This window comes from Loxodonta africana, chromosome 3, assembly GCF_030014295.1.
Source record: "Loxodonta africana isolate mLoxAfr1 chromosome 3, mLoxAfr1.hap2, whole genome shotgun sequence".
NCBI lineage: Eukaryota > Metazoa > Chordata > Mammalia > Proboscidea > Elephantidae > Loxodonta > Loxodonta africana.
Window position 1 is genome coordinate 63032398 of NC_087344.1, and position 16896 is coordinate 63049293.

A 16896-nucleotide genomic window follows, 5' to 3' on the forward strand; every position below is an offset into this window, starting at 1 on the left:
ACAGTAGAACTTCTTTCAAAATTGGAGTCAGTCCTCTCAAACCCTGCTGCTGCTTTATCAACTAAATTTATGTAATATTCTAAATTCTTTGTTGTCATTTCAACAATGTTCACAGCATCATCACGAGGAGCAGCTTCCATCTCAAGAAGTACTTTCTTTTTCCAAAGAGTGCATATAAGAAGCAACTCCTCATCTGTTAAAGTTTTATGATGGAAAAAAAAAATTTTTTTTTTTTTTTATGATGAGATTGCAACAATTCAGTCACATTTTCAGGCTTCACTTTTAATTCTAGTTCTCTTGCTATTTCCACCACCTCTGCAGTTACTTCCTCCACTGAAGTCTTGAACCCCTCAAAGTTATCCATGAGGGTTGATTCCAACTTCTGAACTCCTGTTGTTAGGTGCCATTGAGTCAGTTCTGACTGTTAGCGACCCCATGCACAACAGAACAAAACACTGCCCAGTCCTACACCATCCTCACAATTGTTGTTATGCTCAAGCCCATTGTTGCAGCCACTGTGTCAATCCACCTTGTTGAGGGTCTTCCTCTTTTCCATTGACCCTGTATTTTATCAAGCATGATGTCCTTCTCCAGGGACTGATCCCTCCTGACGACATGTCCAAAGTATGTAAGATGCAGTCTTGCCATCCTTGCTTCTAAAGAGCATTCTGGTTGTACTTATTCCAAGATAGATTTGTTTCTTCTTTTGGTAGTCCATGGTATATTCAATTTTCTTTGCCAACACCACAATTCAAAGGTGTCAATTCTTCTTCGGTCTTTCTTATTCATATTCCAGCTTTTGCATGTATATGAGGTGATTGAAAACACCACGGCTTGGGTCAGGCACATCTTAGTCTTCAAGGTGACGTCTTTGCTTTTGAACACTTTAAAGAGGTCTTTTGCAGCAGATTTGCCCAATGCAATGTGTCTTTTGATTTCTTGACTGCTGCTTCCATGGGTGTTGATTGTGGAACGAAATAAAATGAAATCCTTGACAACTTCAGTCTTTCATCTGTTTATCAAGATGTTGCTAATTGGTCCAGTTGTGAGATTTTTGTTTTCTTTATGTTGAGGTGTAATCCGTACTGAAGGCTATAGTCTTTGATTTTCATCAGTAAGTACTTCAAGTCCTCTTCACTTTCAGCAAGCAAGGTTGTGTCATCTGCATATCACAGGTTGTTAATGAGTCTTCCTCCAATCCTGATGCCCTGTTCTTCTTCATGTAGTCCAGCTTCTTGAATTATTTGCTCAGCATACAGATTGAATAGGTATGGTGAAAAGATGCAACTCTGACACACACCTTTCCTGACTTTAAACCACTCAATATCCCCTTGCTCTGATATTTTGACCTCCTCTCATGAATTACAAATGTTCTTAATGGCATCTAGAATGGTGAATCCTTTCCAGAAGGTTTTCCATTCACTTTGCCCAGATCCATCAGAGTAATCACTATCTACAACAGCTATAGCCTTACAAAATATATTTCTTAAATAATAAGACTTGAAAGTCAAGATTACTCCTTGATCCATGGGCTGCAGATGGATGCTGTACCAGCAGACATGAAAACAACATTAAGCTCCTTGTACATCTCAATCAGAGCTCTTGGGTGACCAGGTACATTGTCAATGACCTGCAGTATTTTGAAAGGAAACTTTTTTTTTTTTTTAGCAGTAGGTCTCAACAGTGGGCTTAAAATATTCGGTAAACCATGTTGTAAACAGATGTGCTTCATCCAAACTTTGTTGTTTCATTTATACAGCACAGGCAGAATAGATTTAGCATAATTCTTAAGGCCCTAGGATTTTTGGAATGGTAAATGAGCATTGGCTTCAACTTAAAGTCACTGGCTGCATTAGCCCCTAACAAGACAGTCAGCCTGTTCTTCGAAACTTTGAAGCCAGGCATTGCCTTCTTTCTCTAGCTATGAATGTCCCAGATGGGATCTTCTTCCAGTATAAGGCTATTTCGTCTACACTGAAAATTTGTTGTTTACTGTAGCCATCCTCATCAGTTATCTCAGCTAGACCTTCTGGAGAACTTGCTGGAAGTTCTACATCAGCACTTGCTGCTTCATCTTGCACTTTTATGTTATGGAGACAGCTTCTTTCCTTAAACCTCATGAACCAACCTCTGCTAGCTTCGAAATTTTCTTCTGCAGCTTCCTCACCTCTCTTAGCCTTCAAAGAATTGAAGAGAGTTAGGACCTTCCTCTGGCTTAGGCTTTGGCTTAAAAGAATATTGTGGCTGGTTTGATCTTCTATCCAGGCCACTAAAACTTTCTCCATATCAGCAATATGGCTGTTTTGCTTTCTTATCATTTGTGTGTTCACTGGGGCAGCACTTTTAACTCCCCTCAAGAACTTTTTCTTTCTATTCATAACTTGGCTAACTGTTTGGCACAAGAGGCCTGGCTTTCAGCCTATCTCAGCTTTTGACATGCCTTCCTAAGTAAGCTTAATAGTTTCTAGCTTTTGATTTAAAGTGAGAGACTTGCAACTCTTCCTTTCACTTGAACCCTTAGAGGGCATGCTGTCGTGTCTCAGAGAATAGGCAGGCCCAAGGAGGGGGAAAGAGAGAACGGCCAGTCGGTGGAGCGGTCAGAACACACACAACATTTATTAAGTTCACCGTCTTATATGGACTCAGTTTGTGGTGCCCCAAAACACTTACAATAGTAACAGCAAAGATCGCTGATCACGGATCACCATAACAGATATAATAATAATGAAAAAGTTTGAAATATTGTGAGAATTACCAAAATATGACACAGAGACACTAAGTGAGCACATGCTGTTGGAAAAATGGCACTCATAGACTTGCTTGACACAGGGTTGCTATAAACCTTCAATTTTTAAAAACGCAGTATCTGTGAAGTCCAATAAATGCCTATAATTCAAATGCATCAATTCTTCTTCGATCTTCCTTATTCAGTGTCCAGTGTCCCATGCATATGTTAGATGCTGTTGAATCAGTTCCAATGTACAGTTCCTATGTACAACAGAACGAAACACCACCTGGTCCTGCGCCATCCTCATGATCGTTCTTATGCTTGAGCCCAATATTGCAGCCACTCATTGAGGGTCTTCCTCTTTTTCGCTGACCCTCTACTTTACCAAACATGATGTCCTTCTCCAGGGACTGATCCTTCCTGATAACATGTCCAAAGTATGTGAGAGGTAGTCTTACCATCCTTGCTTCTAAGGAGCAAGGTTGTACTTCTTCCAAGACAGATTCGTTCTTTCATTTGGCAGTCCATGGTATGTTCCATATTCTTCACCAACACCACAATTCAAAGGTGTCAATTCTTCTTTGGTCTTCCTTATTCATCCTTCAGCTTTCACATTCATATGAGGCGATTGAAAACACCATGACTTGGGTCAGGCACACCTTAGTCTTCAAGGTGACATCTTTGTTTCTCAACACTTTAAAGAGGTCTTTTGCAGCAGATTTGCCCAATGCAATGTGTGTTGATTTCTTGACTGCTGCTTCTGTGTGTGTTGATTGTGGATCCAAGTAAAATGAAAACTTGACAACATCAATCTTTTTTCCGTTTATCACAATGCTGCTTATGGTTCATTTGTGAGGATTTTTGTTTTCTTTATGTTGAAGTGTAATCCATACTGAAGGTTGTGGTCTTTGATCTTCATCAGTAAGTGCTTCAGGTTCTCTTCACTTTCAACAAGCAAGGTTATGGCATCTGCATATCACAGGTTATTAATGAATCTCAACGATGTCATTAGGGGGGTGTGAGGGGTGCGGGCCACACTGGGTGACATTGTTAGAGAAGGCAACACCAAAAAGACTGTCTAAAATTTTCATACAGTATTTCAATAGAAATTTATTATTTTTGTAAAAATATCCCTGTAGTTAGTTATAACAAAAAACATTTTTCCTGAGCCCAGCTTACATGTAGCAATATACGTACAAGACTAAAACTGTATGCTAATTTACTTTTTGCACCTTCTAATGTATTCCAGTCAGAGCTCAGTCAGAGCTGTCATTATTACCGAATTAAAATGACAGTTCGAATTGTGTGATTTCGTCTACGCGAACTAAGTGTGTTGTTTTCTTTGCTATCGGTGTTTTTAGTCACTGATTTTGTCAAATTTTCTGATGTTTTAGCTACTACATTATGGTAATTAGTATTTGTGAACCTATATCAATAACCTTTTTGAGCATGAAGTAGTAATTAAAGGAAAAGGAGAAAAATGAAAAAAGGCTTACCCTCAGTTACTATTAATATAACTTAATAATGTTGTAATCTAATGTGGAAAGATTTTACAAAACAATTTTGTTGTTAGTATTCATATAATCTACGCAATATTACATTTAAGCAATTTACAACTGTATTTATCCCTTATTATTCTACAATTAAAATTGATAATAAAACATATAACAATTGTTGATTATATAATTGTTTGATAACTAGACAAATAGTTTAAAACATGAAGTGGGGGAAATGTTACGTCCTTTTTTTTTTTTTATTGTGCTTTAATTGAAAGTTTACAATTCAAGTCAGTCTCCCATACAAAAACTTATATACACATTGTTATGTGACCCTAGTTGCTCTCCCCACAATGTGACAGCACACTTCTACCTCCACCCCATATTTCCCATGTCCATGCAACCTATTCCTGTCCCCCTCTGCCTTCTCATCTCGCCTCCAGACAGGAGCTGACCACATAGTCTCATGTGTCTATTTGAGCTAAAAGGCACACTCCTCACCAGTATAATTTTATGTCTTATAATCCAGTCTAATTTTTGTCTGAAAAGTTGACTTAGGGGATGTTGTTAGTTTTGGTCTGTCTTAGTCATCTAGTGCTGCTATAACAGAAATACCACAAGTGGATGGCTTTAACAAAGAGAAATTTATTCTCTCACAGTCTGGTAGATTACAAGTCCAAATTTAGGATGTCGGGTCCAGGGGACGGCTTTCTCTCTCTGTCAGCTATGGAGGAAGATCCTCGTCATCAGTCTTCCCTTGCTCTGGGAGCATCTCAGTGCAGGAACCTCAGGTCCAAAGATTCCTTGTCATCAGTCTCCCAGGTCGAGGTGTTTCTCAGGCACAGGGACCCCAGGTCCAAAGGACGCACTCTACTCCTGGTGCTGCTTTCTTGGTGGTATGAGGTCTCCAGCTCTCTGCTTGCTTCCCTTTTATCTCTTGAAAGATAAAAGGTGGTGCAGGCCACACCCCAGGGAAAATCGCTTTACATTGGATCAGGGATGTGGCCTGAGGAAGGGTGTTACATCCCACCCTAATCCTCTTTAACCATAGGCAGAGATTATGATTTATAATACAAAGGAAAATCACAAAAGGAGAACAACCACACATGGCCTAACCAAGTCGACACATATTTCTGGGGGACACAATTCGATCCATTACAGGCTAACAGAGAATCTGAGGGCCATGACCTCTGGGGTCCCTCCAGTCTCGGTCAGACTTTTAAGTCTGGTCTTTTTACTGGAATTTGAGGTCTGCATCAGGGATTCTCTGTTGTGTTGCCTGTCAGGGCAGTCATTAATGGTAGCCAGGCACCATCTAGTTCTTCCAGTCTCAGCTTGATGGAGTCTTTGGTTTGTGTGGCCCTTTCTTTCCCTTGGGCTTTTACTTTCCTTTTGTTTTTGGTGTTCTTCATTCTCCTTTGCTCCATGTGGGTTGAGACCAATTGATGCATCTTAGATGGCCGCTTGCTAGCTTTTAAGACCCCAGATGCTACTCACCAAAGTGGGATGCAGAACATTTTCTTTTTTTTTTTCAATTTTTATTGTGCTTTAAGTGAAAGTTTACAAATAAGTCGGACTCTCATACAAAAATTTATAAACACCTTGCTGTATACTCCTAATTGCTTTCCTGCTAATAAGACAGCACACTCCTTCCCTCCGCTCTCTCTTTTCAGAACATTTTCTTAATACACTTTATTATCCCAATTGACCTAGATGTCCCCTGAAACCATGGTCGCCAGAGCCCCTCCCCTGCTACTGCGTCCCTCGAAGTGTTTGGTTGTATTCAGGAAACTTCTTAGCTTTTTCATTAGTCCAGTTGTGCTGACTTCCCCTGTATTGTGTGTTGTCCTTCCCTTCACCTAAAATAATTCTTGTCTACTATCTAATTAGTGAAAACCCCTTTCCCTCCCCCCTCATAACCATCAAAGAATATTTTCTTCTCTGTTTAAACTATTTCTCCAGTTCTTATAATAGTGGTCTTACACAATATCTGTCCTTTTGCAACTAACTAATTTCACTCAGCATAATGTCTTCCAGGTTTCTCTGTGTTATGAAATGTTTCATGGATTCATCATAGTTCTTTATCGATGTGTAGAATTCTATTGTGTGAATATACCATAATTTATTTATCCATTCATCCATTGGTGAGCACCTTGGTTGCTCCCAACTTTTTGCTATTGTAAACAGTGCTGCAATGAACATGGGTGTGCATATATCTATTTGTGCGAAGGCTCTTATTTCTCTAGGATATATTCCAAGGAGTAGGATTGGTAGATCCCATGGTAGTTCTATTTCTAGCTTTTTAAGGAAGTGCCAAATCGATTTCCAAAGTGGTTGTACCATTTTATATTCTCACCCACAGAGTATAAGTGTTCCAGTCTCTCCTCAACCTCTCCAACATTTATTATTATGTGTTTTTTGGATTTATGCCAGCCTTGTTGGGGAAATGTTATGTTCCTTGATACATGTTTAGAAATATAACTTAAATCTTAAATTAATTTTTTTTAGTTTTTTAAAATTTTTCTTTAAAAACATCACTGTCTTGCAAATATGTATCTGCTTTTAATGAAATTTTCAGGGTTTATGTTTGAATTATGGTTTCAAAAAATAGTGACACATTAAAATTTACATTTGGTAGAACTAACATATCCAATAGTGTATATTTTCTTATTTTTTTCAAAAATTGCTAATTTATCTCTTTTTTTTTTGTTGTTGTGCAGGGATATTCTATCATGCCACATGGAGTGCATAAATCAAAGAGGCCAAGTGGATGCCAGCAAAAGAGTCAAGAATTAAATCACTCAAAACACTTGCTGAACCCATTCTTCAATATGTCAAAAGACCAGATGATGGACAGGGCTCATCAACAGACACTGTTTGTCAATCCCAAGCTGATGAAGCTGATTCTTCTGATGCTAGCATGCATTCTGCAGAAGACCAAGAGTGGAAACGGCAGAACGTGAAGCAGAGGAGAGTGCTGAAAGTATAAGAGTATCATTTACATGATACTGTAAATGACATGAGAGATGTTAATGGGAAAGATTTGCAAATTTTGTGTGACATTTCTTTCTGGGAGATAGCAGTTTCAGATCATCTTGTGGTTGAAATCATCGAAAGGGGAAGTGCTTCTTTCCAGAATAAAGTTAGGCCTTTCAGTGTTGTGGCAAGGCAAGATGCAAAGAGACATGTTTGCCAGCTTTCAAAAGAGTGGTTTTACAAGGTGGTACAAAATGGTGAGAAAATTCTGTGGTCATGGATGGTTTACTCACTAATCATCGAGAATTTATACTGCTTTTGCTGCTGACTGTTTGCCGTTAGTGCTACAGATACAACATCCAAATATGTGACAGGGTTTCAGAAGTAATGGAAACTGAGCATGAAAGAACAGAACCACAAGACATCCAAACAGCACCTGCATTGCCTTGAAAGGTGGAAAACATTGGCAGCAGCACTGAAGCTGCACAAAACCATTGACACCGAAACAGTTACTTTGGTGCAAATGGAGAAGAAAAAGTGGAGGGACATCTTGCACAGATTGCTTGGTATAACATTGATTCTTCCCAAGCAGAATCTGGCATTCCATAGCCACAAGGAAGATGAATCTCCATTAAATAAAGGGGAACTTTCTTGAGACGATTGAGATGCTTTCAAAATATGATCCAGTACTGAAAGAGCTCCTAAGGAGATTAAAGCAGAGCACATGTAAACTTTAGGTGTCAGTCTCTTATCTCCAATCAAAGACTCAAAATGAGTTTATAAGTGCCCTGGCAAATCATGTGAAGGAGAAGCTTGTCATGGACATAAAGTCTGTGAAGTACTTTGGAATCATGTTTTACAGCACACCTGACATACCACATACGGACCAGGTGTCCAAAGTGATCAGATACATAAAAATGAAAAATAAAAAAGTGGAAGTAAAAGAAATCTTTCTAGAATTTCTCCCTTTAAAGGGGAAAAAAAGCTGCTGATCCCAGTTCTGACATTCTTAAGAAAATAGAATTTGATGGACTGGACATAATGATGTGCCAAACTCAAGATTATGATAATGCTGCCAGTATGGCTGGAATCCATGGGATGTACGAGATATTCTTAAGGGAAAGAACAAGAAAGGTGTTTGTAATGGATGTGTGGGCCAATTGCTTAAACTGTGTGTCAGCACTCTTTTGCTGAAAATGTACCACGTATGACATTTTTTGGAACTCTTGAGACAACGTTTTCTTTCTTTGTTGCTTCCATCCATCGATGAGCTGTGTTAATTGACCATACTGGAGTGTCAGTGAAAAGGCCATCAACAACATGCTGGAGTGCTCCTCATGCTGCAGTTAGGCCAGTTAAAGAAAAGTTTGATAAGTTTGTGGTGGCGATTGAGGCCCTTTGTGATTCACGTGAAAATTTGGACACGAGAGGAGGAGCAACACAAGGTGTTTTGCCTGCTGTGATTTCACTTTTCTGGGCTACCTGTACTTCTGGTAGGATGTGCTTCAGGAAGTTAATTTTACGCAGCAGTACCTGGAGACTAAGGGCTTCATTCTCAATGAGATGGTGACAGAGCTAGAAGTGCTAAGACTTTTTCTGCTCAAGGAGCACAGTCACCTCGTGGAGCATGCCATTGAATAGGTGCTTTTAAAATCAGACGAATATGGAATTGCAGTAGAGAGAAGAGCCAGGTTCAAGAAGAGGCTGGCAGGGGACGGGGAGCAAGAAAGTGATGCTGGACCCATTTTGCAAGACGAAGATAAGAGGATGATGCTTGACTGCATTGATTGCTGTCATTCTGCACTCTAGATCAGATCAAGATCCATCAAGGAAGTAGCAGCCATGTTTGAGGGTGTTCCAGTGAGGAATCTCATATCTGCCACTGAAGAAGAGATAAAGGTATCCATTTCAAAACTGACCACTTTCTATGATAAGCTATCAGAGAGTAAGCTTTTAATAGAAATACCAGGCTGAGAAGGTACCTGAAAACAGCAGAGATTGGTCTGGAAGAAGCCAAAGATTGGGCAATGTAAGATGTTTTTACATGAATGGGACTTTGTAGACTCTCTCCCAACACTTTCACTAACCCAAACATGATTTCAGATGATCTGTGTGTCTCTGGTTTCATGTGAGAGGAGCTTTTCAAAGCGGAAGTTTACAAAGAACTATTTGTGATCTACTATGGGACAGCCAAGGCTTTCTAATCTTGTGATATTATCATTTGAAAGTGAGTTGGTGATAAACAAAGCTAAAAATGTACACACAGCAGAGGATAAACTAGGTAAATGGGATCTCCTAAAAATGAAACATATACTCAATGAAATTTATACTCAAAGAAAGACTTCTCCAAAAGCATCAAAAGGGAACCTACTGACTGGGAAAAAAAAATTGTCTACAACATATCTCTAAAATTTATAGAAAACTTCAACATCTCAACAATAAAAAGACAAACAATCCAATTAAAAAATGGCCAAAGGATATGAACAGACACTTCAACAAAGAAGACATTCAGGCAGCTAACAAACATATGAAGAAATGCTTGTGATCATTAGCTATTAACCAAAAAAAAAAAAAAAAAAAAAAAAACCCACTGCCATCGAGTTGATTCTGACTCATAGCAACCCTATTAGAGAGATGCAAATCAAAACTACAATGAGATACCATCTCACCCCAACAGTACTAGCAATAACAACAACAACAAAAAAAAAAACAGAACAAAATGTCAAAATAAATACACAACTAGAAATTGTAAAAAATAACAATTAAAAATCCAAAAGATAAAAACAAGATTTCAGAAATGGACAGTGTCATAGAACATCTGAGGAGGAGGTGTGAAACAATGGAAGATAGGATCAGCAAAATTGAAGACAAGTACTTGGGTACCACTTTGAGGAAAAATCAGAAAAAAGAACAAAGAAAAATTAAGAAACCTTGAGAACGATGTGAGATATAATCAAAAGCAAAAATCTGTGAGTGATCAGAGTTCCAGAACAGGGGATAAAACGGAAATGACAGAGAGGATCATTGAAGAATTGGTGACAGAAAAATTCCCTAATATCATGAAAGATGAAAAGCTAACCATCCAAGAAGCTCCACAAACCCTGTATAGGATAGACCCCAAAAGAAAATTGCCAAGGCATATCATAATCACACTTGCTAAAACCAAAGACAAAGAAAGAATCCTGACAGCAGCTCATGCAAAATGAAAAGTCACATATAGAGGGGAAACAATAAGACTCGGTTCTGATTACTCATCAGAAACCATGCAGGGAAGAAGGCATACATAAAACCTTGAAAGAAAAAAATTGCCACCCAAGAATAATATATCCTGCAAAACTCTCATTTAATATGATGGTGAAATCAGGACATTTCCAGATAAACAGAAATTAAGGGAATATATAAAAACCAAACCAAATTTACAAGAATTATTAAAGGGAGTTCTTTGGCCTGAGAACAAACAACATCAGACGATAGCCTGAGTCTAGGATGCAGGATTGCACCAGCCAGATACCAACCTAGGAAATGAACTGAGAAGGATTTTCAAAACCAAAAGATTTACAACAGAGAACCAGAGAGGTTAATCTGTAAATGACAAGAACATCAAAACAATAAAAGAGGGAATAAAGAGTATAAGTATAGAACTTTCTAATGGAGAAGGAGGCAAGCCCATACCAAGTAATAGTAGACTGGTTCAAACCTAAGAAGATAAGGGTAAATTTCAAGGTAACCACAAAGAAAATTAACAAACCTTCTCATCAAAATAAAGAAGAAAAACAAAGTCTCAGGAAAAACAAAATGTACAAAAACAAAAGAAAGAAAAAAAATCCACAAACAAAAGGAATTCAGCACAGGAGAGTAAGAGGAACAAAGAAAATGTCAGCACCACACACACACACACACACACACACACACAAAACCACTACAAAATGACAGCAATAAACTGAAACCAATCAATAATTACACTGAATGTAAATGGCCTAAATACACCCATAAAGAAACAGAGAGTGAGAGAATGGATAAAAAAACAGGATCCATCAATATGCTGTCTACAGGACACACACCTTAGAAACAAATGCCTAAATTTATTAAAAATCAAAGGATGGAAAAAAATATATCAAGCAAACAGCTACCAAAAAAGAGCAGGAGTGGCAATACTAATCTCAGATAAAATGGACTTTGAAACAAAATCCACCATAAAAGACAAAGAAGGGCACTACATAATGATTAAAGGGATGATCCATCATGAATACATAACCATAATAAATATATATGCACCCAATGGCAGGGCTCCAAAATACATAAAACAAACTCTAACAGCACTGAAAAGAAAAATTGACAGTTCCACAATAATACTAGGAGGCATCACCACATCACTCTTGGCAAAGGACAGAATATCTAGAAAGAAACTCAACAAAGATACAGAAGATATAAAGGATGCAATCAACCAACTTGAACTCATAGACATATATAGAACACTCCACCCAACAGCTGCAAAGTACACATTCTTTTCTAACACACATGGAACGTTCTCCAGAATAGACCACATCTTAGGTCACAGAGCAACCCTCAGCAAAATCCAAAACATTGAGATAATACCAAGTATCTTCTCTGACCACAACACCAACAAAGTAGAAATTAACAACAGGAAGATCAAGGAAAAAAAAATCAATTAAATGGAAACTGAACAACACCCTGATTAAAAAAACCCTGGGTAATAGAAGGAATCAAATATGGAATAAAAAAATTTCTAGAATCACACGAGAATGAAAACACATCATACCAAAACTGTTGGGACACAGCAAAAGCAGTGCTCAGAGGTCAATTTATAGCAATAGATGTACCATCAAAAAAGAAGAAAGGGACAAAATTAAAACATGAGCTGCACAGCCTGAACAAATAGAAAGAGAACAGCAAAAGGAGCCCACAGTCTCCAGAAGAAAGAAAATAATAAAGATCAGAGTAGAAATAAGTGAAATAGAGAATAGAAAATCAATAGAAAGAATCGAAAAAACCAAAAGTTGGTTCTTTGAAAGGATCAACAAAATCGACAAACCACTGGCCAAACTGACAAAAGAAAAACAGGAGAGGATGCAAATAACCCAAATAAGAAATGAAATGAGGGACATTACAACAGACTCAACTGAAATAAAAAGGATGATAACAAGAGTATTACGAAAAACTATACTACAACAAATTTGAAAACCTAGAGGAAATGGATAAATTTCTAGAAACACACTACCTATTCAGACTAACACAAAATGATGCTGAAAATCTGAACAGACTCATAACAAGAGACGAGACTGAAAAGGTAATAATAATAATAATAACTCCACAAAACAAAAGACCTGGCCCAGATGGCTTCACTGAAGAATTCTATCAAACATTCAGAGAAAAGCTACACTAGTACTGTTGAGAGTACACCAGTATTACTCAAACTATTTCAGAACATAGAAAAAGAAAGGATACTTCTGAATTCATTTTATGAAGTTGGCATAACCCTGATACCAAAACCAGTTAAAGACACCAAAAAAAAAATAAAATTATACACCAATATTTTATCTCTCATGAATATAGATGTAAAAATTCTCAGCAAAATTTTAGCCAATAGAATTCAGCATCATACCAAAAAAAATAATACGCTACTACCAAGCAGGATTCATAGCAGGTATACAAGGATGGTTCAGCATTAGAAAATCAACCAATGTAATTCACCACATAAATGAGAAAAGAAAAAAAATCACATGGTCATCTCAATCAATGCAAAAAAGACATTGGACAAAGTCCAACACCTGATCTTGATAAAAATTCTCAATAAAATAGGTATAGAAGGGACATTTCTCAACATAATAAAGGGCATCTATACAAAACCAACAGCCAACACAATTCTTAACAGAGAGAGGCTGAAAACATTCCCCTTGAAGACAGGAAAAAGACAAGGATGCCCTTTACCACAACTGCTATTTAACATTGTGTTGAAGTCCTAGCTAGAACAATAAGGCAAGAAAAAGAAATAAAGGGCATCCAAATTGGTAAGGAAGAAGTAAAACTGCCGCTATTTGTGAATGATGTGATACTATATGTAGAAAACCCAAAAGACTTCACAAGAAAACTACTGGAACTAATAGAAATATTCAGCAGAGTAGCAGGATACAAGACAAACATACAAAAATCAGTTGGATTCCTATACACCAATAAAGAGAACAAGGAAAAGGAAATCAGGAAAACAATACCACTTGTAATAGCTCCTTAAAAAAATAAAACACTTAGGAATAAATCTAACCAGGGATGTAAAAGACCTATACAAAGAAAACTACAAAACACTACTGCAAGAAACCAAAAGAGATCTACATAAGTGGAAAAACATACCACATTCATGCATAAGTAGACTAAACATTGTAAAAATGACAATTCTATCCAAAGCAATTTACAGATACAGTGCAATCCTGATCCAAATACCAACAACATTTTTGAAAGAGATGGAAAAGCTAACCATTAACTTTATAGGGAAAGGGAAGAGGCCCTGGATTTGTAAAGCACTATTGCAGAAGAAGAATAAAATAGGAGGACTTGCACTACCTGACCTCAGAACCTACTATACAGCTACCGTAGTCAAAACAGCCTGGTACTGGTACAATGACAGATACATTGAGCAATGAAACAGAATCGAGAACCCAGATGTAAATCCATCCACCTATGGTCACCTGATCTTTGACAAGGGCCCAAAGTCCATGAAATGGGGAAAAGACAGTCTTTTTAACAAATGGTGCTAGCAAAACTGGATGTCCATCTACAAAAAAATGAAACAGGAAACATACCTCATACCGTACACAAAAACGAATTCAAAATGGATCAAAGACTTAAATATAAAACCAAAAACTATAAAGATCATAGAAGAAAAAATAGGATCAACTCTAGAGGCCCTAACACATGGCATTAACAGGATACAAACCATAACTAACAACATGCAAACTCTAGAAGATAAGCTAGACAACTAGGATTGTCTAAAAATTAAACACTTATGCTCATCAAAAGAATAAAAACAGAACCTATAGACTGGGAAAAATTTTTTGGCTACCACAAATCCAACAAAGTTCTAATCTCTAAAATCTATAGGAAAATCCAACACCTCTACAACAAAAAGACAAATCATCGCATTAAAAAATGGGCAAAGGATATGAACAGACACTTCACCAAAGAAAACATTCAAGTGGCTAACAGACACATGAGGAAATGCTCGCGATCACTAGCCATTAGAGAAATGCAAATCAAAACCACAGTGAGATACCATCTCATCCCAGCATTACTGGCACGAATCAAAAAAACAGAAAATAACAAATGTTGGAGAGGCTGCAGGGAGATTGGAACTCTTACGCACTGCTGGTGAGAATGCAAAATGGTACAACTGTTTTGGAAAATGATATGGCGGTTCCTTAGAAAGCTGGAAATAGACATACCATATGATCCAGCAAACCCACTCCTAGGACTATATCCTAGAGAAATAAGAGCCATCACACAAATAGACATATTCACACCCATGTTCACTGCAGCATTGTTCACAATAGCAAAAAATGGAAACAGCCTATATGTCCATCAGCAGAAAAATGGATAAACTGTGGTACATACACACAATGGAGTACTATGTAATGATAAAGAACATTGATGAATCTGTGAAGCATCTCACGACATGGATGAAACTGGAGGGGATTATACTGAGTGAAATAAGTAAATCACAAAAGGACAAATACTGTATGAGGCCACTACTATAAAAACTCATGAAAAGATTTAAACACAAAGAAACAATCTTTGATGGTTACGAGAGAGAGGAGGGGTGGGGATAGAAAAACACTAAATAGACAAAAGATAGGTGGTAAATTTGGTGAAGAGTAAGACAGTACACAATACTGTGGAAGCCAACACAACTTTTACAAGGCAAGGTCATAGAAGCCCCATGTTGTTGTTGTTAGGTGCCGTCAAGTCGGTTCCGACTCATAGCAACCCTATGCACAACAGAACAAAACACTGCCCGGTCCTATGCCATCCTTAACAATCGTTGTTATGCTTGAGCTCATTGTTGCAGCCATGGTGTCAATCCACCTCGTTGAGGGTCTTCCTCTTTTCCGCTGACCCTGTACTCTGCCAAGCATGATGTCCTTTTCCAGGGACTCATCCCTCCTGACAACATGTCCAAAGTATGTAAGACGCAGTCTCGCCATCCTTGCCTCTAAGGAGCATTCTGGCCGCACTTCTTCCAAGACAGATTTGTTCATTCTTTTGGCAGTCCACGGTATATTCAATATTCTTCACCAACACCACAATTCAAAGGCATCAACTCTTCGGTCTTCTTATTTATTGTCCAGCTTTCACATGCATATTATGTGATTGAAAATGCCATGGCTTGGGTCAGGCGCAACTTAGTCTTCAGGGTGACATCTTTGCTCTTCAACACTTTGAAGAGGTCCTTTGCACAGATTTGCCCAATGCAATGCGTCTATTGATTTCTTGACTGCTGCTTCCATGGCTGTTGGTTGTGGAGCCAAGTAAAATGAAATCCTTGACAGCTTCAATAGACACATCCAAACTCCCTGAGGGACCGAATTACTGGGCTGAAGACTGTGGGGACCATTGTCTTGTTGGTGTAACATAGTTTATATATAAAAAAAAGTTCTGCATTCTACTTTGGTAAGTAATGTCTGAGGTCTTAAAAGCCTATGAGCAGCCGTCTAAGATACTCCACTGGTCTCACCCCTTCACAAGCAACAGAGAATGAAGAAAACTAAAGACACAAGGGAAAGATTATTCCAAAGGTCTAATGGACCAAACTATCACAGCCTCCACTGGACTGAGTCCAGTACAACTAGATGGTGCCCAGCTACCACCACTGACTACTCTGACAGGGATCACAATAGAGGGTCCCGGATGGGGCTGGAGAAAAATGTAGAACAAAATTCTAACTCACAAAAAAAAAAAAGACCAGACTTACTGGCCTGACAGAGACTGGAGAAATCCTGAGAGTATGGCCCCTGGACACCCTTTTAGCTCAGTAATGAAGTTATTCCTGAGGTTCACCTTTCAGACAAAGATTAGACAGGCTCATAAAACAAAATAAGACTAAAGGGGCACACCAGCTCAGGGGCAAGGACTAGAAGGCAGGAGGGGACAGGAAAGCTGGCAATAGGGAACCCAAGGTGGAGAAGTGAGAGTGTTGACATGTCGTGGGGTTGTTAACTAATATCATAAACAATATGTGTACTAACTGTTTAATGAGAAGCTAGTTTGTTCTGTAAACCTTCATCTAAAGTACAATAAAATAATAATAATAATAAAACGAAATAACAAATGTTGGCAAGGTTGTGGGGAGATTGGAACTTTTATATACTGATGATGGGAATGTAAAATGGTACAACCACTATGGAAAACGGTATGGCGCTTCCTCAAAAAGCTAGAGATAGAAATACCATATGATCTAGCAATCCCACTCCTAGGTATATATGCTAAAGAAATAAGAGCTGTGACATGAATAGACATATGCACATTCATGTTCCTTATAGCATTATTTACAATAGCAAAAAGATGGAAACAACCTAAATGCCCACCAGCAGCTGAATGGATTAACAAACTGTGGTACATACACACAATGGAATCCTATGCAAAAATAAAGAATAATGACAAATATGGGAAACATCTCATAACATGGAT